This window comes from Protopterus annectens, chromosome 9.part0, assembly GCF_019279795.1.
Source record: "Protopterus annectens isolate FY-2018-M chromosome 9.part0, PAN1.0, whole genome shotgun sequence".
In the NCBI taxonomy this organism is placed as follows: Eukaryota; Metazoa; Chordata; order Ceratodontiformes; family Protopteridae; genus Protopterus; species Protopterus annectens.
In genome coordinates this window covers 1,464,202,525-1,464,223,000 of record NC_056743.1, presented here as the reverse complement: position 1 = coordinate 1,464,223,000, position 20,476 = coordinate 1,464,202,525, and the positions used below count along the sequence as shown (strand labels likewise).

The 20,476-nt window shown below is 39.1% G+C and overlaps 1 protein-coding gene across 1 annotated transcript in view; it reads left to right on the top strand.

Annotated features, from left to right (window-relative positions):
• The window catches only part of LOC122810703 (adhesion G protein-coupled receptor E1-like), a 122,443-nt gene that overhangs the window by 61,328 nt on the left and 40,639 nt on the right, over positions 1-20,476 (top strand). The window lies entirely within an intron of this gene.

Sequence of the window (20,476 nt, the reverse complement as noted above, 5' to 3'; positions counted from 1 at the left end):
GAACAGTGATTTTTTTTCCCCAGGGAAAAAAATCGCTGTTCCAAGAAAACACACACACAACACAAGCACACCAAAATAAATAATCCACACATATACACTTCACAAAACCCTATTTCTAACTCTACACTAAATTGTACATACACTACTATCTATCCACTTACCTTAACCCAAATCCTAACCCTAAGGTCCGTCACTATTGCACACTCACCTCACCTGCGCTCTAACCCTAACTGAACTAACCCGTCCATTCGCACACTTACCTTAACCTGGTCCGTAACCTTCGCACCACAGTGGAGGGAATAGTGAAGCCGCAGAAATGGCCCACTGAATTCTTTCCCTGGGAAAGAATTTGGTGTCCGGTGGCTTCACGATAATCAGTTTTTGAACTTCACAGATTGAACATATGGTGTTCGAACTGCTGAAGTTTCGACAAATTGATTGGAACCCGATTAAAAGACATTTCACTGTCATCTGTCTGGTATCATATTACACTGTAACTGTTATTCTAAGCCTATCTGTTTTGGTTTAAGCACTTGGGCTTCAGGCCAGTTGTCTTACATTAAGAAGGTTTGTAGTCTACACTCTGGTGGGAGGAGATGGTAGCCTCTGTCCTTCTTATCTATGAATTGCTGGTTGAATGCTTATTGTTGCTGTTGTTCTAAGTCTTTTTGTTATTATTTAAGCACTTGGCCTCCAAAACAGTTATACATTAGGAATATTTGTGGTGTAGACTTTTGTGGAAAGAGAGGATAGCCTACACCCTTCTAAGCTGGGAATTGCTGGTTTAAGGCTTATTGTATCTGTTATTCTCAAAAGTGTCTTAGTTCTAGTTTAAGCAGTTGGGTTCCAGACCACTTATGTCACACTAGGAAGGTTTGTTGTCTACACTGTTATTTGGAGTATTTTACTGAATGGCTGCTTTAAGTAAACTATTATTTCTGTTGTGATTATGATATTCTGCCCTTTGGATTTCTAGTATTGTTACATTTTTAAGGAATAGGCTCAATTCAGACTTGCCGAATCTAGACTGCTTGATATCATTGGATCACTAAATCTAGCCCTCTTACATTAAGAAGTCCCCCCTGCACCCTTATGGCAGAACTGTGCTGCCAAGAACACATCTGAGTTGGGGATTGCTGGAATAAGGCTCATTGTTTGGCCTTTTCCTTTGTTTAATTTTTTATAAGAGTTTAACTTCACTTGTATTTCAGCATTGTGTGTTTTTTTTCCCAACAAACATCTCATATTTATATAAAAGAAAAAACAAACAAAATGAGACCACTTTAGTTGCATACAGTATACATCACAGTCACCACTGAAACAACTGTAGTTGCAAACATTATACATCACTTATAATCCACCCAGTAATTGTCAGTTAAACATTATATGGCTCATTCAAATCCTGCCTCTTAAACCTTGTTCCTGCTCTGCATATATATATTGTTCCTACAATTCTCATTTTTCCTATGTAGTTTGTTCCTTCCCTTTTCTAAAAATCTCAATTCCAGTTATTTTATCTCTATTACTATATTTACTACAGCTAGTAAAGTTGGTCTAGACTTTGATTTCCATTTTCTAGTAATTGCTTTTTTGGCAGCCGCCATAATTAGACTCAGCAAGGCTTTACTATGTCTAGGCAATTTTGATTCTGTGTCATAACTCAAAAGAATTATCTCCCCAGTCAATCCAATCTGCTCACCCAACATCTCTGACAGAGTGGTCTACAAGGAATCCTTAAAATCTGCCAGCACACTACACTCCCAAAAAATATGTTCCCAGCCACCTTTTCCTTGCCCATCATACCTCCAACATTTGCTATCAACCTGAGGAAAAATTCTTTGGAGTTGACTTGGGGTATAAAACTACCTATGTAAACACTTCCAGGCAAAGATCCTAAATCATCTAGACTTTGTTGCATATTTGGGAGATATACATATATCCCTCCATTGTCTCTTTGTGAATTGCTTATCCAGTCTCTATTCCCAATCCTTTTTAAGCTTCTGTGATTGATTCTTATAATTATCATGCAATATTTTATATGCTTTACTAATTATTCCTTTTTTAATGGCAGCTTCTGTTCTAGATTATATTAAAAACTCTACCAGTGTTGGTCTTTCATTCAGAAGCCCCCTATATATTTCTCTTTGCCTATACTCTGATATCAATCCTTGATAGGGAAGGCAATCTCTAACCTGCAGTCCAAATGCATTATTGTCCTCTTCTCATTCTATTACCTTTCCCTTTCTAGTTATTTGCTCACAATACCTTGATTCCTTTACCAGTTTTCCCCAATAAATTCCAGCCCCCTCTTGCCTATTACCTATATCCCTGACCACAGTCATCCCTATCAGCAAAATTTCTTTTCTCCATTATTGTGCTGGTTTGGTTCTTAGAATACTCTCTGTTATTTTATGAATATAATACTCTGTATGATTTTTGTTGTTCTCCTTACCAGTCTGCATCCAAAATCCCAATCTCTCATTATTTCTTGAGCTTTCTCCCTGTACTGGCATCATTCCTTTCCACTTTGAATTATAGTTTTCTGCTTGTGCTATGTATAAGATCCTTAGCTGTGTTGATATAAAGTACTCCCCCCCTCAAACTGGGTCATCCCAGTCCTTTTTGTTCTATTGAAAGAATCAGGTTATCCCACTTTACTTTTGCTGTCTTCCCTTCCCAGATAAAATCCTTCAACTCTTTTTTAATTACTATCCAGAGCTTCTCCTCTGGTTAATAAAATATGCCTGACTTGTGTATAAGAACAAAGGGACTAAAAACATTTTAATGGCTTGTATCTTAGTATCCATATAACAAAGTTTCCAGTTTCTCAGTTTTTGTATTATCTTCTGCTTAGTCTCTTCCCATACATCCTTTAGCTGCCACAACAGAGTCATTTCTAATCCATACTCCTAAATACTTCATTTTATCATGTCCCCATATATATAGATATTGTTGGACCAATTTGTGTGTGGGTACATACTTTACTGCTATTGCCTTTGCTTTAGCTTCATTAATTTTTTGTCGTTGTGTACCAACTCAGAGCATATCTGAGAATTTCCTCCCAAGGTTCTGACATAATTGAAGAAGGCCTTGTGTGATTGTCTGGTATCCTTGGCAATCTTTCTCTCAAGTTGTTGGCTTTAGATGTTTTATGAGAGAGAGCGTTTTTTTTTACTTTGAAGCTGATCAGGAAGCCTTTCCCTTGTGTGATTACTTTGTCCTGCAGTAGTGTTGTTGTTGTTGTTCAGTTTGTTTATAGCGGGGTCCACCAATTTCCTTGGTGGAGAGGGTCTTGGTTTGGGTTTGGTTAGGGGATGCTGATGCATGCCATTCTTGGAGATGTGTTGCTAGAAGGTTGTTGTGTGTGATTCAGCATTTTTTGGTTTCCATTAGTAAAGTAGGCTTAATAATTTATGACTTAAGGGTAGAAAGTCAGCTTTTAAAAATTTTTTTTTTGTCTTTTTTTTTGGTGGTGGGTGGGGGGGGTGGGTGGGATATGTACATCCAATATGTGGATCTTTCTAGTGGTCGGATCTTACTTATCGAGGCTTGGCATATGGATTGTGATGATGTTTGGACCCAGTCAAGTCCTCTTATCTCAAGTCAGTGGATTTGAGACATGACCAGTTTGAGCATTTGAGCCAAATGAATTGTTTGAGTTAATGTGCAGGGGGAGTAGGCTAGTCTAGGTGTTGGGCTTGAAGTCACCCAATATGTGAAGTCACCCAATATGATGGTGTTTGGTGCTTGTGGTGTTTGGATTATGGTCCATCCTTTGTGTGGGGGATTGGGATTGTATGGGAGTGTTCTTCTTGACCAGTTGTTCTATTGTATGGATGGTGTGTTGGTTGGTGGTGGCTTCTGGGGTGCAGCAATCGAGTATGGTAGGTGTGTCCTCCTAAAAAAACCGCTCTAGTGTCCCACACTCCTGGACACTGGACCTTTCGGCCTGGGGCTTGGGCAGAGTGATATATGCATAGCTATAGGTATAGCCTTGTGGTACTGGTAGGTTTCAGGTGACAGACAGAGAGTTTTCGCACACTGCACAGACATCGAGGGTCTCCACACTGAGAAGTGCTTCGATTAATTTTTTTCTATTTTTTTTTTTTTTATGCTTTTTTTTGTTTTTGAGCATTGTTTTTTTTTTTTTTTCTTTTTTTCACGGAGGTTGATTGCACTATAGTAATTGGGCCAGCAGTGGGCGAGCAAGCGGCCTGGCAGTGAGCCAGAAGCAGTGCCATACCTTACATCCAGGCCCCCCCTCCATGAAGTAATTATGGTCCAGCATCCCTCTACAACCTCACCCCCTCCACCCCAGAATGAAACAAGATTGTCAAGCAAAAACACAGCATCAAATCACACAGAGACAAAGCAAAAAACAGCAAAACACACAGCAGTATCGCACCCCATGTTCCCGGTGGTTGCATGTTATGTGAACTACTATGTAATCAATACCCGCACTCCCAACGCTTCCTAACCTCAGCCACTGTACAAAGCTGGAACACTAACACTGGACCCAACCTCTCTAGGGAAATTCTACTGACCCTGGTAGCTACTAGTGCATAGGTCTGACCAGCCAGGTCTGCAAGGCTATGGAGGAAATCATCATGGAACTCAAGGGAATTGGAATTTTCATTTGCCTCTGCCTTGCCCTGATCCAGTCAGACCGGACAGACCCTCCCATCCAGTTGCCTCAAGTACCTGGTGCCTCTGCCGAGACAGTCACTAGCTTGCCATCGAGGCACAGCCTTTGCACTGGACTTGGCTAACCTGGCCAAAAACACACACCGACTTGGACACTGGCATCATAACCATAGCTAGCATCTAAATGTATAAATATATGTCAGCCAAGCAAAGTGGCCGGCTAAAAAATCCATATGTCACAAGAAATTGGATAAACTGGAGAAGACAGAAAACAAAAATTGAAGAGGTGTCCCCAGACAGAAACCAGTCACGATGGGACCATCGGCAGACATTTTATCTCGGATGTGAAAGCAAATATGGGAGGATTATGGCTGACACAAAGCAAACTGCACTGAGGACTGAATAGTTTGCTCACACAATGACACACATCCTACAGAAAGGTCCTAAGCACCAGCTGACACACACATCGGGATCAAAAAGCTCCCACAAAAACGTGGTCACTGAGTAAATCCTTGGGGCAAACAAAAAGTACACAAATTATCACCATAACAAAAAACACACTGAGTACGAACAAATCATCCATCACATAACTCACCACGATTCGTGATGAGAAGTTCCTTTCACAAAGGGATTCACAAAACCTCTAATTCCTCATCTGTCCTTATGCATCTCATCGCAAGAGGCCAATGAAATCTCATCTTGCTTACATCATCCTCCCTATTTCCTCTCCATCATTGTTGAATAAAGCTATATTGCTCCATATTTCACCCATGCAATGCCGGCCATGGACATATATGGAAGTACCTCACCATCATTCCTCATGACAATGGGTCTCAAACATGTGCGCCTCAGAAAAAGATCACCAAACTCCTCATGGGTCTCAAACATGCTCCTAGGTGAAAAACATTAAAATATCTCCCCACCTCACCCAGACCAAGACCTGATGCTCATGCTCAAAATCCAGATCCCATATAACCCACGCCCAACCAAGATGGACTGATTCATTTCAAATGAAAAAAAACATAAATGGATAGAAACATTATAACCTCATACTTACCATGCTCTGATTCTGCTGGTTCAAAATCCCATAAGCTAGAGGGGGATAACTTCGAGACAACCTTAATTTGCATCGATGCATAAAAGATCATAAGTTTTGAGGGCACTAGTCACCTCCTACCACACTACTAGGAGTTCACATATGGATGGCTGAATCAATGTGTGTCACTACTAGAACTAGAGAGGGCTGTCACTATAATGGTGTACTATATATTATTGGGCCTATGGCTTATACTACTATGAAACTATACTAGCGAATAATACTATGAATTTTGTATCCTGAGAAGATCTGAAACTGTCTTAAAATGTTCCACAATATTGTAATGTCCATTTCTGGTTTTGTCATGTATAAAATAATATCATCTGCAAATAGAGCCAGCTTTTCCTGACAACCATGCCAATTATATCCTTAAATTTTTGAGTCCCTTATTTTCTTTGCCAGTGGTTCTAAATATAATGCATACAATAAAGGGGGAAGTAGACAACCCTGGCTTGTTTTTCTACTCAAGCAGAAATTATCGTAGAGGACCCCACCACTTTAAGTTACAACTCTGATCCCTCATATTTTGTTTTAATCAACCTTAGAATTGTATCAAGGAAAGCAAATGCTTTCATTGCCCTGCTCATGAAGTCTCAGTCTGCTCTGTCAAATGATTTCTCTGCATCAAGACCCACCAATAAAAGTGGTACTTTCATACATTCTGCTTCCCTCTGGATAATCAGTGTTCTGTTCATATTGTAAGAAGCTTGCCTCCACTCTACAAAACCACACTGATCCATATCTGTCAATTTTGGCATCGCTTTTACCATTCTTTTAGCCATTATAGGCATAAACACTTTATAATCATGGTTCTTTAACCCATTTAGGTATTACAATTACCACTGCCTTCTTCCAAGATGCTGGTACTTCTCCTCCTCTTAAAATACTGTTAAACAAAACCTTCCAGATCTTTATCAGTTTTTTTTTGCTCCTATTTTCCAAACTTCCACAGGAATACCCTCTATCCCTGGGGACTTTCCTGTAAATTGGTTATACATAGCCATTTGTATCTCATCCCTTCCTATCCTGTTAGTAATTGAGCTTCCTCTACCTCTAACCTTGGCATATTTAATTATTCCACAAACATTTCCATTTGTACCTTTTCTTGATTTCCATATTTCTCTGCTTTATACAAACTTTCATAAAATTTCTGAAATATATCTATTGTTATCCTCCTTGTTATAGGCTCCATAAGTTTGGTGCCAACTTATTCTACTTTCTGTTGCCTGAGTTGTTGTGGTAAAAGTTTTTGTGCTCTAGAATTATTATCAAAAACAGTTGCTTAACATAAATATTTCTAAAACCATGCAAATTATCAAGGCAATCCCTTATTTTTATTTTAGCATTTTGCAGTCACTACTTTTCTTGTTCTGAGAGATTCACCGTTTTACAATAAATTAACATTTGTCAGTCCCTCTAAATTATTCTTGTTACTGTTTAATCATATCTCCATGTCTTTTATTTCCACCCTAGTTTTAAATTCCACTTTAATTTTATCCCACTCCCTAGCTATGTTTTCAGAAGAAAATTCTATCTTCTCTAGTAGCTCCTGAATAATTACCAAAAACCCATTCCTTAAATTCCTCTCTTTTTATTCGATAGGTGAGAAAGCACCAGTGTCTCATTTTTATTTTATTACCCTGCATTTTTATTTTAGTTATTATTGGTGCATGATCTGATATAGTTATTGGGTGCATTTCACGTCCTTCAATTAAATGCACATGTTCCTGTGAGATATAAAATTGATCTAGCCTAGCCCAGTTTTAGTATCTTGGTGAGTAATATGTAAATTCACTCTGAACTCCTAGTACTGAATTTGCATCTTCCATGCCCAACACTTTCGTAATTTCTTCAGAAATCCCCAATCCCTTGTTATATTTTCCCTTCTAGGCCCCTCAGACACATCTTCACTGTTGCAAACCAAATTCAAGTCTTCACCTGTAAATAATATTCCTTGCTGAAAGCTAACTATTTCTCCCAGAATTTTCTTAAGCTCCATTATATCAATTTTAGGGGGGGGATGTAAATGTATGCCAATGTAATCCTCCTCCCTAGCCAGTAGCCCCTTAGTACTCTGTATCTTCCATTATTTTCATTTTTTCCTCTTCTATCACTGTTGGAGCTCCTCTTGCAATGAATATAAGTACTCCTCGTTTCCTTTGCCCCAAATATTCCACTGAATAACCATCTTGAAAACCTTTCATTATCAAAGTCACATGCTCAGTTCTTTCCAGTTGTGTCTCCTGTAGCATAGCTATTTGCAGTCTGCATTTTTTAATATAGCTTACTGCTCATTCTTTTTTATATTTATCTGTAAGACCATTTAGATTGAAAGACATTACAGAAATAGTTTTCTTATAAATTATTATTACCACCTTTTATGTATAACTGCTTTTTTGTTAAATGTCTACTTCCAGCTTTTATGTTACATGTATATACTGTTCGGCAGGTTGGACTTTTATACAGTTGATTCTTGCCATATCCACTTGTGCCTATGCCACATCTTACATAACGTTGTCCAGCGTTGTGTTTTTTTTTTGGGGGGGGGTGGCACTCAGTTTATCGTAGCTGCTCAGTGCTTGCACTTCTGCTCTAGTTACAACTCAGTTGTGCATTATAAAACATTGACATATTTTTGTAACCATAGCCCTACATAGAATAGACACATTTTGTTAGTATTGCACCAAAACCTGGTCCATTTAGCCCACTCCCCAATAGTTACTACAGTATATATCTTCCACAATGGATGGACAGTTTCCTACCAATTCTCCAGGCAGCATGATTTACAAAGGCATCCTGAAGCAACAGAGCAACTGTCTCAAGTATACTGACAACCAGTTACTGCTAAAATGTATTTATTTATTTATGTTACATTTGTTGACCGGGCTAGTCCAACTGGATATATGTCCATTTTCAGTGGATGTCCGGGGAGAAAAGCTCCACATACAGATGAATATTTACAAAGACATTGGGAAATTACAAAGTTTTGGCAATCATTGCATTTCATTGGATTTAGCTTATTAATAAGAAAAATCCTAGTGCATAACAGCTATGAATATTCATACAAAAATATGTACAATGACACTATTAAACTGCAAGGTCACACAAAAAGTCACACAAAAATCCTAGTGTGTACCACCTATGGATATTAATACACAAAATGTACAAAGACACTATTCATCTGTAAAGTAACATACACATTATAACATGTGAGAGCTGTATCTATGCTATGAATTTGGAATCACTTCTCTCATATAACAAAGCAGATATCAAACATGTTGTCAGCACACACAATTCATCTGTTGCACATAAGTTCACAACACAAGCCCACATATACGGAGGTACTCACTAGAAACCTAACTAAAGATTGGAGACCTCCCAAGTGCAAACCTACTGCACACAGTGCAGACCCAGCAGAATCCACTGCAAATAATTATACACACACCACTGTTTTAGCCAGTAAGCCCCTCAGACAAAACACCTCAAAACCAAATGTCCTGCTCATAAGCTACTCCATAGTGAGACACACAGATGTTCCCCTTACCAGGCTAGACAAGGAGAATGTCACCCAGCTGCCTTTCAGGTGCCACGGTCTTCTCAGATTTTATTTTATTTATTTATTTATTTATTTATTTATTTATTTATTTATTTATTTATTTGACATTTGTTGACCAGGATAGTTCAACTGAGCTTGTACTCTTTTTCAGTGGAGGCCCAGGGAGAAAAGCTCCACAGTACAAATTAAACAAGTACAAAAAGATCGACAGGTGTAAAGTAAATTGAAAAGAAAACAATACAAAGTATGTACAAAAAGGTCAAGCAGATGACAGAATGCAGTACCTGTTAGAGATCTTGGAAAATGATGTAAGTGTTAAGGAAGTAGGCAGGAGCAAGCTGGCAAAGAAGTGTAGAATAATTGGTTATCATTGAAATATGCAGGAAGATTGAATAGACAGTGGAACAGGAGGAAGTAGGAGGGGAAAAGTGAGGGAGAATAAGAAAGGAGGAAAAGAGGGGAGGGAAGATTTCAGGTGGGATGACTGCAGTGATATCTCCAGGTACTGAATAGGTAATTTCTGAGAGATGTCTTGAATTCATAAGAATGGATAATATTTCTGAGGACAATGGGAAGTTATTCTATGACAGAGCAGGAAGATAGCTGTAGAGTTTTTGTCTAAATGATTTTTTAGGTTTATGAATTTGTAAGAGATATTGATCTGAGCTTCTGAGGGAGAATGATGGGTTATACAGGGACACAAGAGGGGATATGCTAGGAAAGGAGTAGGGCTTGTTAAGGATAGTATGGATGAAGAGAAGTTGGTAAATAAGAGGTGGTTATGAAACTGTAACCAACTGAGTGATTGAACAGCAGAACAGTGGTGTGATTTAGGAGGTAGATTGGCTGCAAATCTGTCTACTTGGTTGTATGTGGTTTTGAGTTTAGATAGTAGAAAGGACTGTAATTTAGTAAGGATCTGAGAGCTGTAGAAGAGGTTAGGGAAAAGATAAGCCTGGGTAAGTGAAATTCTGTAGTTGGGGGTAAGGAACCTTTTGTTTCTGTAAAGCAGGCCGAGCACTCAAGCACTCAAGTCTCTGAAAAAGTACCATTATGACTCTGTCATCATTCATGTTGCAGTGAATAATTGGAGACATACCTCACTCTACTATATGAAGGTGCATGTCTCCCCCATTGTAGCCTTTTTAGGCAATGTCAGAACAACTAAAGTTCCAATGTAAAATAATCAACCACAGACAAATTGAAGGTTATTTTGCTTAATGCAAGGAGTAAAAATCAGTAACTGCACTCACTGGAAGAACTCCTTACCTTGGAAGATGCCCATGTCTGTGCAGTGACACATGGTTCAAAGCCACAGAGAGCATCCTGGCCATGAAGGGGTACAATGCCTTTCACATGTTCACACATCAAAATGAGTACAAATGAACCAAAGGCAGAGGTGTATACATCATCATTAAAGGCAAATACACTGCAAGTCTGGTCGAAGAGTACAAGTCTGTAGCACCACTCCAAGTCCAACTAACTTTATGTAAAACTCCCCTCCCATGTCAATGATAGCTACAGGTCCCGCACCATTAACCACAAGGACCACACTGCCAACTTGGACCTAATTGATTCACTCACTAGACAGCCAAACACTTTGGTCATGTGTGATTTCAACTATCCTTCCATTGTTCTGGAGTCATATATGTGCACAAACACTCATTCTAATATTTCTGGACTTTATTAATACATATGCAGTGTAACAGATAGTTTGCACTCCCACAAGGGGCTTAAATGTCCTAGACCGAGTACTAAACAGCATAGTGGTTCTCTGCACTCACCATGTATGTTGGCCCCCCCGGTCATGTCAGATCACAATTCAGTCTCATTCATATTCACAATCATACCTGACACTCCCTGAAGAGCAGAAAGGTTAAACATTTCTCAAAAGCAAACTTTAGGCTCCCAAATAATGCCATAAAGAGTTGGAATCCCCCTGCTACCATTGTCAGCATTGTCTGCTATAAGTATACACAAATGGCCTGTATAAACAGGTATACTGAATAGCTATACAAATTTATAGATCTAGCTAAAAATGAACCGGTTAAAACAGGTTTCTCACAGAAAATGAGCAACCTTGGTGTGCATCAAGTGTACATAGGTTATACAACAAGTGGAAGAAAGTAATATCTAAGAACAAGAGGGAACTGCCTCAGCAGAGAAAAGATACCCTCCACAGTTTGAACAAGGAAATCTGCTATCTTGGAAAGTGCTCTAAAGCCACTTACAAACCTAAATTAGCATCCCTAACTAAAAATAATCAGGAGGCATTCTTTAGCTACATCAGATATCTAAAACTGAAGGCCCAGCTTTGTGCCCAACTAGTGGTGGATGGTGCACTCATAATGTCCCTGAGGACATCACCAACCTGCTACCAGACTGTTTGGGGAAAATGTCACCCCAAACACCAGACATATCCAAAGCATGCCTGTCACCAGTCCTGTACCTAGTAACTTCCTATGAACCTAAGATGACATCTGCCTGTGCCCATCAGCATTGTCTGTTAAGCATATGATGATAACAGTGTTCCGCATGCTGGTGTAAAAGACTCTCTGTAATGTTAAGTAACATCTGTCACACACACACACACACACACACACACACACACACACACACACACACACACACACACACACACACACATACACACGTAAACGGGTCTATATTACAACACCAAACTTTCAAAATTTCAAGTGTTCTAATATCTACCCGTTTTGAGTGAACGCTGAAAATATCGGAGAAACAGAAAAACAAATTTTTTCCTAGGGAAAGAATTTGGTTGTCCGTTTCTGTTGCTTCAGTATTTTCAGTGCTGTGGCAGAAAGTTACAGGTCGGGTTCAGGTAAGTGTGCAATTGTGTGGACATGAGGGTTAGGGTGGGGTAGGTGAGTTAGGGTTAGGGCATGGGTGAGGAAACTGTGCAATAGTGATGGACGTTAGGGTTAGGGTTAGGGTTTGGGTTAAGGTAAGTGGATAGTTAGTGGTGTATGTATAGTTTAGTGTAGGGTTAGGTGTAAGGGTTTAGGTGTATGTGTGTGGATTGCTGTTTGCTTGGTGTGCTTGTGTTGTTTGTATGTGTTTTGGAACAGGAATTTTTTTCCCTAGGAAAAAATTCACTGTTCTGTATGTTCACTGTTTTAAATTTTCGATTAATAGGGTTCGATATTAGAACACTTGAAATTTGAAAGTTCGGTGTTCTAATATTGACCACACACACGCACACACACACACACACACACACACACACACACACACACACACACACACGCGCATGCACACACACACACGCACACACACACACACACACACACACATAGCTGACTGCAGTGAAAACAGAACACCTACCTATCTAAGGTACACAGACTACAGAACACAGTACTATATGCAAGCACCATGGCACATGTCTGCAGGTCAGCTTATAGTGGATGACTCAGCAGGCCATGTGGGAGACAATAGGTTGGGAGGTCTGCATAAAATGGATGTGTAGGCTTCTGCAAAGTAGGAAAAGACTAGCAAGCCATGCCATTGGAGAAGTAACTGCAGAATAACACATCTTCTCTGGTGAGTGGAGAGATACACACACACTCTCTCTCTCTCTCACACACACACACACACACACACACACACACACACACACACACACACACACACACACACACAGAAACACACAGTTAACTGCAGTGAGAACAGAACCCCTACTTATCTGGTATACAGGCTATAGAGCTCAGTACTTTACATAAGTGCCATGGTACAAGTCTGACTTACATGGCTGCAGGTGAACCTAAGGTAGATGACTTCATCAGGCCATGTAGGGGACAACAGATTGTGAGGCCTACTTAGCCACAGAGATTCATATGTTCATATGAGGCCAGTAGCCTAACTGTACAGCGAGTCCAAAGTGTGTAGAGGCCTAGATGTGTAAAAACACACGTATCCTTACTGAGCATAGTTGGATGTTTATGTTTAGCAGAGCATGGCTATCAGCACCACTGATTGGCCCTGTCTATGAGGGAGCACACAACATTATAGATTGTACTTTGTAGTGTAGTTGTTATATGTGTGCAAGAAATACTGAACCTCCAGGGTTGGATTGCTTAGTGGCTGGACAACAAATGTTTGTATTGTGAATATATGATGCATACTGAGAATGTACCCTGAAAATCTGATCATATGTACAGAAGATTAGCTGAATTTGGACGGTCACCTCCAGAGAGTGAGATAACAACAATGCAATCATGTTGTATAGACAATTGGAATAAATCAAGTGTGTCAAGTAGACGTGTACAACATGGAGAGCTAAGTATGGGGACATTTTTAATTTTGGGATAGTTGCCCTATTTTTTTTTTTTTTGAAGAGAGAGAGGAATATTGGGGGAGGGACACAGGAATGTCTGAGGCAGGTAAGTTGACAAGGTGAAGAAGCAATTGCTGACAGACAGGACATAGAAAACAAGAGACAGGGAAGGTTAAGAGCACAAGGGTTGGGTAAAAACCATGGCTGGGGTAAGGGGTCAGACCTCACAAACCCATGGATATCAAGCTGGATGAAAGTAAGAATTGAGCCCTCACCCATGGGACTGTCATCACTGGCATCTCACTCTACCAATAGCTGCAATGTCTGATGTGCATTTCCTTGTGTTATGTAGTAAAGTGATGGAGAGTAGTGTCTCTATCAGGCATAGTTGTGCACACAATCCTATGCACCATCCCCAGCAGTTCTTCTCTGGTGATAAAATCACCCCCCTCTGCCACTGCTCCTGGAGGAAACTACAGGCTTGTCCTATGGGGCAAAAGTACTAGAGGGGCCAGGTAGTATAAGGGCAGCACAAAGGGTGCTACCAGGTTGCGGATCAGACATGATGAACCTTGGTGGCATAGCCACTGGAGAGGGGGCAGGTGGGTTTCGTGAGCCAGGTCTTCTCTGCTGTGCTGTGGGGAAAGAAAAAAAAAAAAGAGAGAGAGAGAGAGAGAGAGAGAAAATAAGGGTTGGGCTTAGAGATTGCACAGGTTGTCTTATTTGCTTGTTTAGGCTGTTGGTCTTCCAGTTATGGGGTTCTAACTTTTGTATTTGTAGACAGAAACTTGTAACCTAGTAATGACAGATGTGTGTCTGTCCAGGACAAGATAAGCGTACCCCACAGGCTACTGTAAAATGCTCACTGTAAAGTCCAACAACAGCTCTCACACACACATAAACCGACTCCCCAATTTGACGGCCATGAGAACAGAACCCCTACCTGTCTAAGGTACACACACTACAGAAGGCAGTACTTAACACACATGTCACATCACAATTCTGATTTTTTTCATGGCTGCAGGTGAACTTATAGGAGATGTCATTGACAGGTCATGTGGGACACAAGAGGGTGGGAGGCCTGCATAAAATGGATGTGTAGGCTTGTGCAAGTCTCAAAAAGCTGGCAAGCCATGGCACTGGAGAAGTAACTGTGGGATGCACACTTCTGCTGTTCTATTTAGACATCCACATGCACACCCAGTTGACTGCAGTGAAAATAGAACCCCTAAATAGCTAAGTACACAAACTACAGAACACAGTACTTAATACATTCTCCATGGCACAAGTCTGAGTTTGTTAGGACTGCAGGTTAATTTACAGTAGATGACATCAACAGGCCATGTGGGAGACAAGAAGTTGGGAAGCCTGCATTTAATGGATGTGTAGGCTTGTGCAAGTCTGAAAACACTGGCAAGCCATGCTATTGGAGAGGTAACTGTAGGATACACACTTCCATTCTTCTGTGAAGACAATCACACACCCACTTAGTTGACTATAATCAGAATAGAATGGGGAAAATAGAATGCAGAACACAGTACTTATCCTACATGCCATGACACAGGTCTAATTTTAACAGGACTGCAGGTGAACTTATAGTAGATTACACTGACAGGCCATGCAGGAAACAAGAGGCTTGGAAGCCTAAATTAAATGGATGTGTAGGCTTGAGCAAGTCTCAAGAAACTGGCAAGCCAAGCCATTGGAAAAATAACTGTGAGACACACACACTTGACTGCAGTGAGAATAGAAACCCTACCCATCTTAGCACACAGACTACTGAACACAATACGTATCACATGCACCATGGTACCAGTATGATTTTGTCAGGACTGCAGGTGAACTTATATTAGATTACATCAAACAGGCCATGTGGGAGACAAGAGGTTGGGAGGCCTCCATAGGTACATTTCTTCATAGTGTAATCTGAGGCTAGTAGACTAATAACACTAGGCTGCTTGGAAGCCTATCTGTGTAACAACACAAGTGCCTTTACTGAGCATACTTGGCTGTTTGAGTTTTGTAGAGCAAAACTGAGAGCACCACCAAGTGGTCCTATCCATAAATGAGCACACAACATTATGCATAACACTGTATTGTGGTTGATACGTGTGTGGAAAAAGTAATGAGACCCCAGGGTTGTAGTGCTTGTATGGGGTGGTTTTCAGGGGAAACAAATGGATGTAGTGGAAATATATGATAGTTTATTTATTTATTTCCAGTTTGATGACCGGGGAGGTCCCCTGGGCTCAAGTAGCCCATGTTTTGTGGAGGCCCAGGGAGAAAAGCTCCATATTACATAGTAAAAATAAGCAAAGTATAATATTATATTGTAAAACTAAGCAAAGTATAATAGCAAAATTGAAGAAAATACATTATATACTTGCATGCTAGATGAGAGATAAGTTGTACAGAGGTTAAGTTGTACAGAGGTTGTAAGCAATCTAAAAATGGTTATAAAGTAACTAACATTTGTAAGATGGCAGTAAATAAAAATTCTTCCCAGAAAAGGGGAGAATAAGGGGAGAGCATACATTACATTTTAAGTTAGGGACGAGTTGTTGTTCTTTGTTAAATAGCATCTAAAATTGTATGTTGGCAGTAGTGAGAATCGTTCCCAGAAGGGGAAGAGAAAAGATGGATAGTATACTAATTTACAATATATACATCCAACATACAGATGCTACATTACATTATATTCAGAGTGAGGCAGTTGTTTAGGAAATCTGTATGGAGTAGAGTTAATTGTAGTAGGGTTGCTAGCAGATTAGGTAGGGAGAGTGCAATTGCATTTTCAATTATGGGAGAGGTAGGTATGGAGCTGGGTTTTAAAGTGTTCAAAGTTTTCAGAAATTCTTAGATAAGGAGGGAGAGAATTGTATTTTTTGGCTAAGGAAAAGGATAGGAGAAGCTGACCAGCAGGACGGTTTAGTTTGTGTACAGTAATTAGATTTTGGTGGGCAGATCTTAGAGTTCTGTGTGGGGTGTATGATGGTAAGATGTTAGTGCTGGGCATTTAGTTGGTTTAAAAATTAGCTTGTGGGCTGTAGTGAGTTGGAGGTATTCAAGTTAGGTGGGAAGTTCTAGACAGTTTAGCAGGTGGAGAGATGTACAGTGGTGGGAGGAGTATTTGGATTTAGTGACAAATTTTGAGATTTTGTTGCAACAGATTTCCAGTTTGGAAGAGATAGAGGAAGATAAGTTGGTTAGTAGGGGAACACCATACAATAGTGACAGTAGTAAGTAGGTAGTGGCAAGTGTTTGTCTTGTAGAAGGAGAGAGAAAGTGGGAGTTTCTGTACAGCATACCACATTTTTTTTTAAACCACTTTATTGAAAACATTAAAATGATGAACATATATTTTGAAAAAAATTGAATAAGTTAAATTTTTAAAATAAAATATTTAAAAAAGAAAAAATTAATACAATAACTATAATAGCACAGTAAACTATATACAATGATGTTCACTATACATCAAATAACAGGATCAATTAATTTTAGTTTGGCAGAAGAAAAATGAATACAGAATAAAAGATTAAAAAAAGCAAAGATTACAGCATTAATCATTTATCCAGTTCTTTAACTAATAATTCATGTACATTTTCACATTTATAATATAATTTTGCATTCCTTGTAGATTTAGATTTGATAGTTAACATTTCTAACGTAGAGATATTTCTAAGAGAAGACCTTTAAACTCTTTAAATGAGGGAACTGATGAGGAATTCCAATTTCTTGTAATTATTTTCCTGGTAATGGATAGTATAGACCAGAGCAAATAATATTTGGTTTTATTTATAAAGTCTGGGACTGGTGTATTGACTAATACAAGTACCTTTGTAAGCATAAAATTGTCTCTAAAAATTGCCTGTAAAAAAAGTGTTAACTTCTTCCCAAAATGTCTTTCATAATACCCAGTCATAAAATATATGATTCCAATCAGCATTTCCCAAAAATCACTGTGGAGGCAACAATCGACAAAAAAAGCACACTGGTACCACAGTAAATTCCACGATCCACACTTGATTTAAATAAAAGCACAAGCTCTTTATTTAACAAGCCAAAAAACAGTTGTTGAGCGCTTTCATGTATAAAATACACTTCATCAGAACACTTACTAAGCCCTAAGGCTCTCTATAAATACCTAAAAAAACGCCAAAAGTTAATTGTTTAAGAGCTACGCCCTCAACATTTCTTAAAAATACAGTAATTACTTTCTTACTGATAATACATATAAAACCTAAAATACAACACTAAATGAAATTATGTGTAAATTTATACACTTAAAAACCAACTCTTTGCCAAAGGCAACAACATTGTACTGTGTGGTACATATTTAAAAGTAACACGAAGATGCAGTGTCAAACATTGTCACTTGTTAGAAATCAGTCTTGACATTTGTCCTAACAAGACAGGATTTGGTAGGTACAAAATTCAACTATTGCTAAAACACTGCTAATACATGCCATGATATAATATTGATGTAAAGACAATAAAATTCAGTATCCAAATTTTTGCAAGTTATATACTTCTATTAGATTTTTAAATACAATTCTTTAAGTAAAAGTAATAATTAATAAATGAAGATGTTATGTGTTCCTAACCAAGGGTTTTGTGGGGATCGTGTCATTAAGACCTGGAAGACACGCTGCATTTAATTTCAACTGCCATTTTATTTCTTTCTCTCCACTGTTCTCTTAATGTCCCCACCCTCGGATTCTCCTAACTACTTCCAAAATTGCAAATTTAAACTTGTCACATGTTTTACTTTTAGAAATGTGCCTAAATAAGGCATTGTTCTCGTCCCTCTTCCCTATACAGTAAATGTGATCGTAAATTCTGTTTTTAAATAACCTGTCGGTTTCCGACATAATAACAGGGACAGGAACAGCACATGGCTAAATAAATCAAATGCTTGGTGTTGCAATTACCATTGGCAAATCTAATTTTGTTATTGTTGATATTTTCTAAAGTACAACATGCATCCTCACATACAAAGGCACATTGTGAACATCTACCACATTTCCTGGTCCCCATCTCTGTGTGTTGTTACTCCCCCCTTGTCTATTGGCCTTCCATTCAATAAGATTTTTAATATTTGGGCCTGTTTTGTATACAAAGGTGGGCCTGTCACTGACAAAATCTTTGATAGACTCATCACTGGTAATGATGTTCCAATTAGAAGTAATAATTTTTTGACATCATCTGCATGTTTCCCATACTTAACTATATAGGATTTGAATATTGATTTGTATCTTTGTTATCATGACATTTCTTACTAGTATCAGGAGGATTGTTCCCTTCCCCAACAGTGGTGTATACTTTTTCCCCATTCCTGTAACACAAAGCTAGTCACATCCTTGATCAAGTAGGGCGGATACCCTTTGTCCCTAAACATACTCCCTATGTGGTTGATTTCCGACTCCATGTCCGCTGCGTTGTCATCCTCGCAGCCCGTATGCACTGACCTTTGATAATACTACGTTTCTGTGAGTAGGGGTGACTACTACTGAAATCAAATAACCATTACTAAATGTGTCCTTCCTGTAGATCTTGGATTGAAAGGACCCCGTCATTGAATATGTACACATCAAGATAGTTGATTCCACTCATGTTGTATTGGTGTACAAACTCTAAATAAGTGGTGGTCTGATTAATATATTCAATGAATTTGGACAGTGAAGTAGTGTCCCCCTTCCATAACAGAAACAAGTCATCCAAATAGCGGACATAGCAGGATATGTGTTCCATCCACTCACTGTGTAGTACAAACTCTTCCTCCCAATCCAAGAGCACAAGATTGGCATAAATAAAGCTGCCCCCATGGCCACACCAGAGATTTGTCGAAAATATTCACCTTCAAAGAAAATGAAGTTGTTGTCAAGTACAATTTCTGTAAACTCAGAAATAAGCCTAATCTTCTCCCAACTTAGCCCACTGTGTTTCCTCAAACTAGCTGTAAATCTTTCCAACCCCTCATCCTTAGGAATACAGGAGAAAAGATCCTGGGGGACCTACTGGATACTCTCAGTGAAAACAACATTAGAGTCATGTCTGCTGATAAAGGGGGTGGTATAGTGTTGTATGATCAGGATTTTTTATACCAGGAGACTGGGAGGGGATGGAAATGGCAGGAAGCAGGGAAGAAACAGAGATTGAACAAGTGGGGGCATCAGTACAGGGAACAATAAATTCCAGTAGTATTGGCAATCAGGAAACAGCGGTGAACAGTACTGACAACATTATAAATATTGAAGGGGACATTAAGGTGTACAATTATACTTCCTTTCATGTCGAAAAGGAACATTTTCGAGTTTTTACCAAGGGAATGAAATATACACCTAGTCAGCCGTTCAACGTGGTCGATACCCTGGTTGAATTCAAATTGTTTTTAAGGAAATTAAACCTAGGAATATTCTTTCGTGACAAACAGGGTGGAATCAACTATCTTGATGTGTACATATTCAATGACGGGGGGTCCTTTCAATCCAAGATCTACAGGAAGGACACATTTAGTAATGGTTATTTGGATTTCAGTAGTAGTCACCCCTACTCACAGAAACTTAGTATTATCAAAGGTCAGTGCATACGGGCTGCGAGGATGACAATGCTCCGAGCGGACATGGAGTCGGAAATCAACCACATAGGGAGTATGTTTAGGGACAAAGGGTATCCGCCCTACTTGATCAAGGATGTGACTAGCTTTGTGTTACAGGAATGGGGGAAAAAGTATACACCACTGTTGGGGAAGGGAACAATCCTCCCTGATACTAGTAAGAAATGTCATGATAACAAAGATACAAATCAATATTCGAAATCCTATATAGTTAAGTATGGGAAACATGCAGATGATGTCAAAAAAATTATTACTTCTAATTGGGAC